Raw genomic sequence first — 13,165 nt, 5'->3', positions numbered from 1 at the left:
TCTAAAACTTTGTAGTTCATCTCTGAATCAATAATTCGCCTTCCAGTGATCTATTCACATATAGGTACACAAGGGCAGAGACCACACGTCTGTTGTTGATCCTTATGTGCCCCCAAAATCAAGCACAGTGCTCTGCACATAGCTCTAGTTAATAAATATTTTATAACAAATGGAATGTGATTCAAATATTAACCCAGTCTATATTCAAGAAGGTCCCAAAATTAAAAGGGAAAAATATTTTCCAAAAAATATTATTGTACACACACTTTAAAATCCCTTACATGAGAAAAGACCTTGAAACACATTCCAGAGTATATGACAATAATTGACAATATATTTTTATGAGAATATTATCTGGAAGATCTTTATCTAAAGTAGAGAAACAAAAATTTTCCCTTTATTTTCACCCTTTATTGTTTTACAATTTTAAATGCCATCTTTTCTTTCTAGTCAAATAATTTCTGCTTGATGGTTTGTAATAAAACTAGGAATTCTGCCCACCGGCAGTCAAGACAAATAGCCTTTGCCTCATTAGAGAATCTGGTGTGTTATGAGAAAAAGCCAAGGCGAGAAGAAACTGGAACGAGATAGGCCACGAAAATTGCAAAGGATTTTAAGAAGATGCCAGCTGGCCTGAGGGAGAAATGGAAGAGCCTTTCCTGGAATAAAATTCAATTATTATGCCAACCTAGAATTGGGTGAAACAGGGCACTAAGCAGAAAGTCCTTGTTAAAGGCCAGACAACTTAGTAGGAAAGATGAGAAAGGAAGCAGGTGGATAAACTCCATTGCAAACTCAAGTGTTGAAAACAGCCAAACTCATAACCATTCAGTAGAAATGGAAAGATCTTGAGAATATAAATATTAGTAACTTAACTTTTTTTAGAATTCATTTAATTTGAAAACCAAAATGTCACAGACATACAGGATTAATCTCTATTTTCAACATATCCTCCCCACAGCAAATTCAAAAAACAACGTGCTGAAGGAAATATTTATTAGGTGCCTGTTAGGTGCTAGGTACTTGAGTTAAACCTGGAGGAAGTGTACTTCAAATGAAGAAATAGAGGATGACCAGAGTATAGCTAGGAGAAGGGTATAAGGAGGTGTGAACATCTAAAGATGCAAGACTATCTCACACATGTGAAGAACTCTGGGTAAAGCGTGGCTGCAATATAGAGTATAAAAAGAAGAAATGGAAGATATTGGATTGAAATGATTTGGGCCAGATTTAAACAGAAGGCCTGTAAGTAATATTAAGCTTTTACTAGATTTTATTTTTCATGCTAAATGCTATGAGAATTCATGAAGTGTTTTAGCCAAGTTCTTAATCAACTATGTGTTTTAGAAGAATTATTTTGGTTACAGCAAAAGGAATTTATTAGAAGAGAGTGAAAGTAAAGGCAGGGAGAGATACAGAAAACATTAAAGATGTCTAGGTAAAATAGAATGGTGCTGCTCCCTCTGGCCAAGAAAGTGTAGCAGGGACTGAATTTACCTTCCTACTTGAAGCAACTGAAGATGGAAAGGAATACATGAAACAACATTTCCAACGTCTCGCACAAAGGACAGTGATTCCTGAGATATGGAGTTCAAAGAGCTGAGTCAGAGCTGCTGCTATCGGACATGAGTGAGTGACTGGACTGAACTGAACTGAACTATCCGAGTTTACTGCTGTAAAACAATTTCCTGCATTGTACTGCAGCGGGGTGGTTACAATGGAAGAAACTAACAGAGTCTCTGGGCAGAAAAAACAGAGCTGCAAATCCAGAAAAAGCGAGGTAACAAAAGTCAAAGGAAAGAGTACCACTTAAAATAGAGCTTCACAGCGTCTGAACTCCAGAGAAATATGGAAGATTCCCCTCTAGGATGTAGACAAGCGTTCTCTGGTGCATTAATGTGAGTAAATAAAGGGAGAAGTTATCTCGTGCTCACCCCAAACCAGAAAACAGTGCTTACTCTCACCAGCCAGATTATGACTAGAGAAACTTCATATTTCAAGGTGCACTGTGTACTCAGAAGGGTCAGTAATGGAGTAAAATTAGGCTTAAATCAAATGGTGCACTTGTCCTGAAAATCAAATTTTAAAAACAGGACCAGAACAAATCAAACTATTTCCAAGTATTAACAACTTATTTGCATTGAGAATAAAGATCAAGAATATTTCTAGAAATACAAAAGTGTATAGCACCAAAGAAGTAATATTTCTATTTCTTGCCATTTGATTACAAAAAAATCAATAAGCACCCCTAAAGAAGCAGGCAATTATGATAAGAGAAAAATCAATCAATCAACTGTAACTGACCCAGAGACCCACAGCTGGAACAGATGTTAGGATGAGCAGACAGAACATGAAAACATGTTCATCATTATAATTATTTTTATATATTCAAAAGCTAGAAAAACTGAAAATGTTAAGTAGAATATAAAAAGATACCGAGAGATCATACATCATGATCAAGTGGAATTTATCCAGAGATGCAAGGACGGTTTAATACCTGGAAATCAATCAGTGTTATATACCACATTTACACACTGAAGAATAAAAATCCTATGGCCAAAAAAAAAAAAATCCTATGGCCACCTCAACAGATAAAGAAAAAGCTTTTGACACAATTCAGCATCCATTTTTGGTAAAAAAAAAACAAAAAAAACAACCTCTCAACAAAGTGGGTATAGAGGGAATGTACTTCAACACAATAAAGGCTATATCTGATAAGTCCATAGCTAACATACTCAACAGTGAAAACCTGAAAGCATTTCCTCTAAGATCAGAAACAAGACAAGGATGCCCACACTCTTAGCATTTTTTTGAACATAGTATTGGAAGTCCAAGTCAGAACAATCAGACTGGAAAAATGAATAAAAGGAATCTTAATTGAAAAGAAAGAAGTACAATGGTTAATTTGCAGATGACATGATACTATACACAGAAAAAAAAAGACACTTTCAAAAAATTACTAGAGCTTACCAATGAGTTTGGGAAAACTGAAGGATACAAATAAATAAGCAGAAATCTATTGCATTTCTGTATAATAACAATGAACTATCAGAAAAAGAAATTAAGGAAACATCCCATTCACCATCACTTCAAAAAGAATAAAATACTCACAAATAAACCTGCTTAAGGAAGTAAAAGACCTATAGCCAGAAAAATTTAAGACACTGATGAAGGAAATTAAAGATAATACAAATGGAAAGACATACCATGTTCATGTACTAGAAGAATTAAATATTGTTAAAACGACCATACATTCCAAGGCAATCTGTGTATTCAATGGAATCCCTATCAAAATACCAACAGCATTTTTCACAGAACTAGAAAAAAATAATTCTAAAATTTGTATGAAAACACAAAAGACCATGAATATAGTCAAAACAACTTTGAGAAAGAAGAATAAAGCTTGAGGTATCATGTTACCTGATTTCAAACTAGGCTGCATTAATAAAAGCAGTATGGTGCTAGCACGAAAACAGACACACAGATCAGTGGAACAGAACAGGGCACAGAAATGAGCCTAAACTTACACAGGCAATTAATTTATCACTAAAGAGGCAAGAAAATACAATGGGGAAAAGACAACCTTTACAATAGTATGGGGAAAACTGAACAGCCATACACAAAAGAATGGAACTGGACTACTCTCTCACACCATACACAAAAATAAATTCAAAATGGATTAAAGGCACATGGAAGACATGAACGCATAAAACTTCTAGAAGAAAACATAGGCCATACTCTCTTTGACACTGCTCTTAGTAATATTTTTTTGGATATGTTTCCTCAGGCAAGAGAAATAAAAGCAAAAATAAACAGGACTACATTAAACAGAAAATCTGCTTTTTGCATAGTGAAGGAAACTATCACCAAAAAAAAAAAAAAAAATACCATGTACTGAACAGGAGAAGGTATTTGCAAAAAATATAATTGACAAAAAGTTAATATCCAAAATATACAAAGAGTTTATACAATTCAATGTGAAAAAAGCAAACAAACTGATTTAAAAATGGGCAGAGGATCTGAATAGGAATTTTTCCGAAGAACACACAGATAAACAACAGGCATGTAGAAAGATGCTAAAAGTCATTAATCATCCGGGAAATGCAAATCAAAACCACAATGAGATATCATCTCACAACTGTCAGGGTGGCTACTATCCAAAAGACCACAAATAATATGTGTTAGCCAGGATGTGGTGAAAAGAGAACTAACATGCACTATTGGTGGGAATGTAAGTTGTTGCAGGCACTATGGAAAACATTATGGAGATTACTCAAAAAATTAAAAAGATTCAACTATCATATGATGCAACCATTACACTCTGGGGTATTTATCCAAAGTAAACAAAAACACTAATTAGAAAGTTGTATGCACCCCTATGTTCATAGCAGCATTATTTACAATAACCACAGTATGGGAGCAACCCAAGTACTCATCAACAGATGAATGAATAAACAAGATGTGCTCACACACACACACACACACACACACACACACACACACACAGGAATATTCAGTTCAGTTCAGTCACTCAGTCACGTCCGATTCTTTGCGACCCCATGAATCGCAGCATGCCAGGCCTCCCTGTCCATCACCAACTCCCAGAGTTTACTCAAACTCATGTCCATCAAGTCGGTGATGCCATCCAGCCATCTCATCCTCTGTCGTCCCCTTCTCCTCCTGCCCCCAATCCCTCCCAGCATCAGGGTCTTTTCCAACGAGTCAACTCTTCACATGAGGTGGCCAAAGTATTGGAATTTCAGCTTCAGCATCAGTACTCAGCCACAAAAAGGAGTGAAATCTTGCCATGTGAAGCAAATGGATGACCTAGAGGGCATTATGCTAAGAATCATAAGTTAGAGAAAGACAAATACTGTATGTTTTCACCTACATGTGGAATCTTAGAAAAACCAAACAAATGAGCAAACCCAATAAAACAAAAACAGAGTTATAGATACAGAGAACAAACAGGTGGTTACAAAGAGGGATTGGGGGAAGAGAAGAAATAGGAGACAGAGATTAAGAGATACAAACTCCACTTGAAAAATAGATAAGTCACAGGTATGAAATGTACAGTGTGGAGAACACAGTAACTAAATAATATATTTGGTCACATATCATAACTAGACTTACCATGGTGATTATTTTGAAATGTATGGGAAAAATCACTATGCTGTTCAAAGTGTTAATATTGATCATTCAGTCATGTCCAACTCCTTGCAACGCCATGGACTGTAGCCCATCAGGCTACTCTGTTCATGGGACTCTTCAGGCAAGAATACTGGAGTAGGTAGCCATTCCCTTCTCTATGTTGTTAAAAAAAGAACTAACAAAGTGTTGTAGGTCAGTTATACTTCCAACATTCAAACAAACTCGGAAACTGGTGAAAAGGTCAGAGTTGTGGTTACCGGAGGCCAGGGATGCAATAGGGAGTTGGATGAAGGCAGTCAAACAGTACTACAAAATACCAGGCACATGATGAATAAGTACTAAGGACGTAATGTACAATGTGATAAATATAATTAACATTTCTGTAAGTTACATGTGAAAGCTGTTAAGATAATAAATCCTGAGTTCTTATTACACAGTTTTTTGTTTGTCTTTAAATGTTGTTTCTCCATGAGATAATGGATATTCGCTAAGCTTATTGTAACAGTCATTTCATGACATATATAAGTTAAATCATTATGTTGTATACCTTAAGTTTATACAATACTGTATGTCTATTAAAACTCAATAAAACTGGAAAAAATTAATTAATTAAAAAGTTGTGCTGTGTTCAGTCATATCCTACTCTTTGAGACCCCATGGACTGCAGACGGCAAGACTCCTCTGTCCATGGAGTTTTCCAGGCAAGGATACTGGAGCTGGTTGCCATTTTCTACTCCAGGGGATCTTCCCAACCCAGGGATTGAACCCACATCTCCTGCATTGGCAGGAGGATTCTTTACCACTGAGCCACCTGGGAAGCCCAATTAAAAAGTAGAGACATATAAATATATATATATATTGCAGTGTATTAAAATTAGGTAGTGTGATTCCTCTAGCTTTATTCTTTATTCAAAACTGCTTGGACTATTCTATTCTATTCCTTTCCCTTTCCACACCTACTTTAAAATATATTGGTCTAACATTTTGTGCCACAGACAGCAAATACTACCGGGTGAGTCGTGCCAGGACTCTCCTTATAAAGGACTCTGCTGTCCTTTGGGGAGGAGAGGCCTGTTCGTAGGCTTCCCTGGGGGCATACCTGGTAAGGAACCTGCCTTCCAATGCAGGAGATGTGAGAGACGCAGTTTCCATCCCTGGGTCGGAAGATCACCTGTAGAAGGAAATGGCAGCACGCTCCAGTATTCTTGCCTGGAGAATCCCAAGGACAAAGGAAGGTGGTGGGCTCCAGTCCCTGGGGCCGCAAGAGTTGGACACGGCTTAGCAGTTAAACCACCCCCACCACTAGGCAGGTCTGTGAGTCCTTTGATGTTGAAAACAGGTATCCCTTGGTATACAAGTCTTCCCCTCCAAAAGTCTGTGGCCTTTAAGGTAAATTTCCTCACATTTATATCCTGTTTGCACCAACAGCCAGCCAGCTATCTATCTATCTATCTATCCATCTGGGGTCATGCCAGCCTCAAAAACAAAGTATTGGTAAATATTTCCTTCCCTTTTGTTTTCTGGAAGAAATTATGTAAAACTGATACTAATTATTCTTTAAATTATATATATATATATATAGTTGTCTAAGTCTACAAAAAAGATCTTCTTGACAATTTGATGAGAATTATGTTTAACTTATATATCAGTTTGTGGAGAATTAACATCTTTATTATGCTGAGCTTTCTAATCCATGAACATTGCTTCCCTCTAGAGCTATTTAAATCTTCTATATTTCTTTTGTCATAGTTCTATAGTTTTTAGCATACAGACACATTAATGGATTTTCAAGTGCAGAACTAGCCTTGCATAGCTGGAATAAAATCCACTTGGTCATTAGACATAGCTTTTTAAATACACTGCTGTATTTGCTATTATTTTGTTGAGGATTTTTGTGCCTGTGTTCATGAGGAAGCAGTTCACTTTTTTGTACAGTCTTCATCTGGCTTTGGTAGTAGGGTCATGCCAGTCTCAAAAACAAAGTATTGGTAAGTGTTTCCTTCTCTTTTGTTTTCTGGAAGAAATTATGTAAAACTGATCTTAATTATTCTTTAAATATTTGGTGGAATACTCCAGAGAAACCACTGGGGAGTGTGTTTTGCAGAAGCTTCCAAATAAAAGATTGATTTTTCTAATATTTACCAAAGAATTCAGATTATCTATTTCATCTTGAGTTTTGGGGATTGGCAGTGTTTGATGACTTGGTCTAGTTAACTCTCATTTGCCAATACCTATATCCTGGTTTGGAGAATGTACTTTGTAAGATGCCACTACTGACAGAAGCTGGAGGATGATTACACGGACCCCATCTGTATTATTTTCACAACTTATAGTGAAATAAGTGAAAAGTTGAATAAAAAGAAATACATATACTTTTAAGCAGAATTGTTAACAATTTGTTAAATTGCACAAATTAATTCAACTATTTATTACTAAGAAATTCTACCATGTGATTCTCAGTTTGTGGCTTATTTCTTTGATAGCATCCCTTTATGGTTGAAATGGCAAAAAAATAAAAGTAGCAAAATAAGTCAGTCTTCTCTGACCTTAATTTAGTAGGAAAAAAACCTCTAAAATCTGCTATCAGTACTACAATTGTGATAGGTAAGCTTTTTCAAATTGGAAGAAGTATTTTAGGATATGATGATATTTCAGTTGATAGGGATTTATTTTCATTATAAGCAGTATTACCGAGACTTAACAGACTGTGAATTTTTTAACGGAGAGATATTTAATTATGAGTCATCAACCTCTCTCCTACCTGCCTAAGCAGGAAATAAGCCCCCCCTCAACTTCTTCTCCAAGATTTTCTTTCTGGAAGTGCTCAAAGAAATGTTTTGATTGTGCTTAAAAACCAGTCTGTCAGCTGCAGTCACCATGTCACATTTATACTCATCTTTAGCTCTCCTTTTGGGTTTATGTAAGTTCACACTCCCTGACTGCAGAAGTTCTTGGAAAAGAGTCCCTGCTTCTAGTCACGAAAACTCCAGTGCCCCACGCTGCTGGACTCTAAAGGACTAGAAAGATGCTGTATGCAATGACGATGTAGGAATGCCTATGAGAACAAACCCTGCTCTCCAGGGCCCCTGGGGGCACAGGATCTACACAAATAGTTCCGTCAAATTCAGTTATCATCTCTTGTCTGAATACCACAAGGTTCTTCAAGGAATGAAGGAAATTAAATCTCTTTACAATCCCTGTTGTTGAGTTTAATTCTCTTTTAAAGGGTAATGGGCTCAAACGTTAAATAACCAGTTTCTCTAGCCTCTTGCTCTTAAAACATGTCTGTACCCTAACTAAAACTCTTCCCTCTTTTTCTAATTAGGAAAGGAAGATACTTCACAGATATGGACTGATATTTGTGGTAAGTAGCATTAGAGAAAAGTGTCAGCATCATCTTTGTACCATCTTAGCTAGGAAAAAGCTTCCTGTACCAAAAGGATACATGGGAAAAAGGGAAAATGTGAACAGCAACAAGCCAGATCTCCCAGACATTAAATACAGTAGTAACAGTTCTGGTAGAAAATTATCAGCAAATTGGCTTGTATGGTTTTATCAGAAGTGAGTATTCTGAGCCTAAGACTTAACCATTATTATGAGTCAGCAGCATTCTGGCTCTCCATCCAGTATTCATGAGATTAAAGACTCTCTGCATACTGTCACCCTGCTTATTTAACTTATATGCAGAGTACATCATGAGAAACGCTGGGCTGGATGAAGCACAAGCTGGAATCAAGATGGCCGGGAGAAATACCAATAACCTCAGATATGCAGATGACACCACCTTTATGGCAGAAAGTGAAGAGGAACTGAAGAGCCTCTTGATGAAAGTGAAAGAGGAGAGTGAAAAAGTTGGCTTAAAGCTCAACATTCAGAAAATTAAGATCATGGCATCTGGTCCCATCACCTCATGGGAAATAGATGGGGAAGCAGTGGGAACAGTGTCAGATTTTATTTTGGGGGGATCCAAAATCACCGCAGATGGTGACTGCAGCCATGAAATTAAAAGACGCTTACTCCTTGGAAGGAAAATTATGACCAACCTAGATAGCATATCAAAAAGCAGAGACATTACTTTGCCAACAAAGGTCTGTCTGGTCAAGGCATTGGTTTTTCCAGTGGTCATGTATGGATGTGAGAGTTGGACTGTGAAGAAAGCTGAGCGCCGAAAAATTGATGCTTTTGAACTATGGTGTTGGAGAAGACTCTTGAGAGTCCCTTGGACTGCAAGGAGATCCAACCAAGTCCATCCTAAGGGAGATCAGTCCCTTAGGACTGTTCATTGGAAGGACTGATGCTGAAGCTGAAACTCCAAAACTGTGGCCACCTGATGCAAAGAGCTGACTCATTGAAAAAGACCCTGATGCTGGGAGGGATTGGGGACAGGAGGAGAAGGGGATGACAGAGGGTGAGATGGCTAGATGGCTGGATGGCATCACCGACTCAGTGAAATGAGTTTGGGTAGACTCTGGGAGTTGGTGATGGACAGGGAGGCCTGGCGTGCTGTGATTCATGGGGTCACAAAGAGTCAGACACGACTGAGTGACTAAACTGAACTGAAAGACTCAGTATGCCTGATATTCAAATGTCATAAGGGAACGTCTGGAATTGTTAATTTAATGACCTATTATCCCTGTTCGGCAGAACTCATCAGGCAACTCATCATTCATCCTTTGGTCAGAAACTTACCCCTGATGCAATCAGCCACAGAAAAACCGTTTAGACAGCATTCTTAAATGTTCCAAGAACATAATAGATTCCTCTGTAATTGAAATCTTGATAGTAGATGGTCATGTTCAATGTCTCAAGTATTTTCAATAAATAGAATAAGACTGTTAAGCCCATCCTTTGCTGGCATAGGCTTTTGAGTCAGACAAACCAAAGTTTACCCTATGGGTGCCTCTTAACTAAAAATATAGGCCTGATATATTTTGCCATGTATTTTTTGTTTGCCATGAATATTTGTTTGTGTCTTCCGTAAAGTTCCTATGTTGAAATTCTAATCCCTAATGTGATGGTGTGAAGAGATACACCTTTGAAGAGTATTTAGTTCATGAGAGTCAAGCCCTCAAGAATGCAGTTAGTGCTCTTATAAAAAGAGAACTGGAATCTTGCTTCCTCACTCTTTGCTCTGCACCATGTAAAAATACAAGAAGAATACAGCCATCTACAAGCCAGTAAGTGGGCCCTTACTGACATAGGATCTGCCAATCCCATGATTTGTAACTGTGAGAAATAAATGTTTTTGTTTAAGCCGTTCAGTCTGCAGTATTTTGTTAGAGTAACCCATATTAAGACAACAGCTCACACATGACCAGCATTTGTGAATTAGTCAGTGAAAGATAAGTAGGTTGTTAATAACAAGCTACTAGTATGTGCTACATTTTTTAAAAGGATACCAAAGTTAAATCATAAAAACAGACCTTTTGGGAGCACTTATATCAACACAATTCAAAGCAATTGACATATATTAACTCACTCAATCTTCACAAGAAACTTATGAAGCAGTTATTATTATTATTAACACCACCTTGTAGATGATGAAACTGATAAACAAAGAGATCAAATAATTGGTCCACATAGCTGGCAATTGGCAGAGTCAGAATATGCTCTTGAGTTGTCTAACTGCAGACTTTGAGCTCATAACCAATGCACTAAGCCATCTTTCAAATAAATTTGGGAATGACTGCCAAGTAGATTTCTTCATTAGAACATATGAGATAAACTAATGAGAAAAATTATTGTGTTTAAATTTATTGAATCTATAAGATGAGAAATGGTTTATATTTATTATTCTGCATGTATTAGACCATAAAATCTTTGTGTTTTCATAAATCATTTCACAGGATATTCTACGGTTTTGCTTTAGGACATGCTGCTCAAGGTATAAACATTCATTCCATAAAAATCAGTCTCATTATCCCTCTAGAGTCAATTCCCATCTATGAAATTGCTTAAATTTGAAGGTGGAGAAATTTTATACATGGCACCAGTACTGGGCCTTTACAATGTCTTTCACACGAGGAATACATATGTCAGTTGACATGGAAACTAATAAGAGGTAAAATTCCAGGAAGCTACCATTGGCGGTCTAATTGTTTATTCACTTGTTTGTTTCAGAGACAAAGATTCTGTGATTTGATCAAAGAGAGTGTTCCAAGATCAGTGGGACTGGAATGAGTTCTATCATCACCAGAAAAGAACATAGGGAAGGGTCACAACATCTGTATCCCAGAAGACAAAGGTAACAATGCTGGGCTTTGGGAGAGAGAAGGAGAGAGTAAAGTTCCTTCAGAGTGACACATTTAAATGTGAGATTAATTTAAACTTTTATACCCAGTGTAGCAAGCTCTTAGTGACTGTCTAATTTAGGACAGTGGGACAGATACCTACTTGGTTCTTTCTGCCAATACTTATGAGTTCATGAAAAGCATAAAATGTACTGTAGTGAAGACTTGGATGGATGTGTAAGTTTGTAAATGTGATCTCTGTTGCATGCAATCCTCAATTAGAATTTGTCACAGAGAATTAATCAGAATTTCTCATAGTTACCTTTAAGGAGTGCAGTGGAGAACTGCGGCACAGTGCTTCTGTATTCTCAAGGGTTCTGGAATGGCACACCCAAGTCTCACTTCAACTGGGGAGGAAACACAGATAATATGAACATAAAGAGGGAAGTGAATGATTAGGACAAGATAAAGGTAAAGAGGCCATAAAGAGGTCATGTGAGCAACAATATCAGTTTGACAGTATCTCAGACTTTTAATTTGTATTTTATTGATTGTTGTGAGGTTAACATTTCATCTCTGTATATTTTTAACTATTACAATATCTCTTAGTCATAATCCTTGTCATTTTTCTTTTCTTTTTCTTGTTTCCTTATGGGAATTTATCCTATTATTAAAAATAGAAAAAGTGAAAGTGAAGTTGCCCAGTTGTGTCTGACTCTTTGTGACCCCATGGACTGTAGCCTACCATGCTCCTCCGTCCATGGGATTTTCCAGGCAAGAGTACTGGAGTGGGGTGCCATTTCCTTCTCCAGGGGATCTTCCCAATCCAGGGATCAAACCTGGGTCTCCTGCATTATAGGCAGATGCTTTAACCTCTGAGCCACCAGGGAAGTCAAAGATAAGATTAATTCTTAGTGCTAAATATTCTATAGATCTTCCCATGAAATATCACTTATTCCTAAATTTTGTCAATGACATCTTTTATCATCTATTATTAAGCACTAAATAGAAAGCTAAAGGGTGTACCTCCCAGACTGCATTGTAGTCGTGAATACCCAGATAACTAATTTTGATGTAATAAAATATACTTGTAAACTACTGCGTATAAAATAAATAAGCTACAAGGATATATTGTATAGCACAGGATATATAGCCAATATTTTATAACTAAAAATGGAATATAATCTGTGAATCACAATATTGTACACCTGAAACCTATAATACTATATGTCAATCATACTGCAATAAAAATGTATAAAAAATAATAATGCTATTTCGAACTCTTGAGGTATACACACAAGAGGCATAGTTTCAGAATATAATCTTGTGTTTAACTATCTTTAGTCTCCTTTTCATGATCTCTTGCTCCTCCAGGAAATGCTTTCCCTCAATCACTGAACTCAGTAAAGTTTTTATTTTCTCATGTTGAAGGGAAACCCAAGGGAATAAAGCAAATTCAGAGTGACAAACTATAGATCTTCTTTCTCATTGATCAAAATTGTGGCAACATTTGTGACAATTTTTTTCAGTTGTTAAGATTGCTAGGTTGTTATTTGGTATAAAATATGCAGCTAAAACCAAGCAGTATTTTTAAAGCTGGAAAATACTGATATGAGGCTAACATAATTCCTAATATTAGCATGGTTTTCATTAATGTTGCAAAATAAACCATATATATATTCATTAAGAAAATATATATATTTTATCACTTTTAACATCTGTATAAAAATTAAATTGATCTTTATGACCATGTGACTTCACTGAAGTCAGAGAAACTCTTATAT

At 36.6% G+C, this 13,165-nt stretch overlaps 1 non-coding gene across 1 annotated transcript; it reads right to left on the bottom strand.

Annotated features, from left to right (window-relative positions):
* Positions 1 to 12,199: 12,199 nt before the first annotated feature.
* Positions 12,200 to 12,271, bottom strand: TRNAY-AUA. Its single transcript has one exon. It is a non-coding gene; the product is annotated as a tRNA-Tyr (tRNA).
* Between the last annotated feature and the right edge of the window lie 894 nt (positions 12,272 to 13,165).

This window comes from Cervus elaphus, chromosome 26 (assembly GCF_910594005.1).
Source record: "Cervus elaphus chromosome 26, mCerEla1.1, whole genome shotgun sequence".
In the NCBI taxonomy this organism is placed as follows: Eukaryota; Metazoa; Chordata; class Mammalia; order Artiodactyla; family Cervidae; genus Cervus; species Cervus elaphus.
This window is presented reverse-complemented; position numbering and strand designations above follow the sequence as displayed.